Source organism: Helianthus annuus, chromosome 1, assembly GCF_002127325.2.
Source record: "Helianthus annuus cultivar XRQ/B chromosome 1, HanXRQr2.0-SUNRISE, whole genome shotgun sequence".
NCBI classification, from domain to species: Eukaryota; Viridiplantae; Streptophyta; class Magnoliopsida; order Asterales; family Asteraceae; genus Helianthus; species Helianthus annuus.
The window spans coordinates 50,143,590-50,145,482 of NC_035433.2; the positions used below are offsets into that span (position 1 = coordinate 50,143,590).

The 1,893-nt window shown below is 44.7% G+C and overlaps 1 non-coding gene across 1 annotated transcript; it reads left to right on the forward strand.

Annotated features, from left to right (window-relative positions):
• The first annotated feature begins 1,411 nt into the window (after window positions 1–1,411).
• On the forward strand, window positions 1,412–1,518 carry LOC118483057. The gene has a single exon (XR_004869526.1). It is a non-coding gene; the product is annotated as a small nucleolar RNA R71 (small nucleolar RNA).
• The last annotated feature ends 375 nt before the right edge of the window (window positions 1,519–1,893 follow it).

A 1,893-nucleotide genomic window follows, 5' to 3' on the forward strand; every position in this document is an offset into this window, starting at 1 on the left:
AAGGGGGACCTCGGTGTCTTCCTCCATATCGAGTATGACAAAGTCAACTGGATAAACGAATCTGCTTACCCTTACCAAGACATTCTCGATGACACCTTGTGGGAACTTGACGGATCGATCAGCGAGTTGTATGCTTATTTTTGTAGGGCTCGTGGTTCCCAAGCCAAGCCTTTTGAACATTGATGAGGGCATGAGGTTAATGCTAGCCCCTAGGTCGGCCAAGGCATTGCGAACGGGTGATTCCCCTATTGAGCATGGAATCGTGAAACTTCCGGGATCGATTTTCTTTTGGGGTAGTTTATTGAGTACGAGGGCAGAGCATTCTTCGCCTAAATTAACTAATTGCAAATTTTCAATTTTCTTTTTATGGGTAAGGAAGTCCCTCATAAATTTAGAGTATTTGGGCATTTGGGTTAGGACTTCGATAAAAGGAATATTGACATGCAATTGTTTTAACAGACTTTCGAACTTTGCGATTTGCTCATTGGTCTTTTGACGAATTAACCTACCGGGGTACGGAACTCGAGGAGCCTTGGTAGGCTCTGGTGATGGAGGAGAGTTCTTTTCCTGCAGAGGTGTTGGCATTGTTTCTTCCGTAGGTGGCGGTACTTCTGCAGGCCCTACAGTGCGGTTTCGTAGTGTGATGAGGTGAACTTGCGCCTTTGGGTTTGTTTCGGTATTGCTAGGTAATGCGCCTTGCGGTCTCTCGGAAAAGTTTTGAGCTATTTGATTTATTTGTTTTTCTATGTTTTGAATGCTAGCTTGTTGATTCCTAAAATTAGACTCTAATTGTAGAAATCTTTCCGAGTTTTTCTTATCAGTGTCAGAGACGAGGCGAGATATAGTATCTTCGAGCCTTTCTCGTCCACCTTGTTGTTGAGTGAAATTTTGTGACTCATTTCTTGATTGCTGAAAGTTTGTTCGTTGGGTTTGTTGGTTACTACTATTGCCGGGTTCCCTCCAACCAAGGTTTGGGTGGTTTCGCCATCCTTGGTTGTAAGTTCCCGTTGGAGGACCCGACGGCCTAGGTCTATTATCAATGTAGTTTACCATTTCTTGTTGATCGTCCGTTTCTTTCATGCAACTCCAATTTTCATGTGACCCACCACACCCTTCACAAGCCATAACCGAGACTGTTTTTGTCATTTCTAATTTTTTTATTTTTGAAGAAAGGGCCTCGATTTGGGCTTGTAAAGAAGTGCTTTCGTCGACCTTATGGGCGCCCGGGGCGATAGACTTATTTCCCCGGGGGGTGTGCCATTGAAAATTGGTTTGAGCAATTTCCTCAATCTGGTTATATATTTCATGTGGGCGTCGGTTACCTAAAAGTCCCCCGGAGCTAGAATCAAGTGTCTGCCTAGTGTGTGGCAACAGTCCATTGTAGAAAGTGGATACTTGTTGCCATATTGCGAGGCCGTGATGGGGACACTTGCGTAATAGCTCCTTGAACCTTTCCCAAGTTTCATATAAGGATTCCCCGTCCTCTTGTGAGTATGTATTAATTTCAGCCATTAATTTAGCAGTTTTAGCAGGAGGGAAATACTTATATAGAAATTTTTGGGCTAGTTCATCACAGGTGTTTACCGAACCAGCTGGGAGGGCGTTGAGCCAAGCTTTCGCTCGGTCTTTTAGTGAGAATGGAAACATACGGAGGCGGATGGCGTCGTTTGATGCTCCATTGATCCGAAAGGTATCACATATTTCTAAGAAATTAGTTATATGTAGATGGGGATCCTCGTCCGCAAGCCCGTGGAAGGTTGCGGAGTTTTGGAGCATTTGTATCAAATGCGGTCGAAGCTCGAAGTTATTGGCTTCGACATTCGGAGCATTGATAGCGGCGCCTAGATTACCTACGGTGGGCCGTAGATAATCCATAAGGGTACGTTGGTCCGC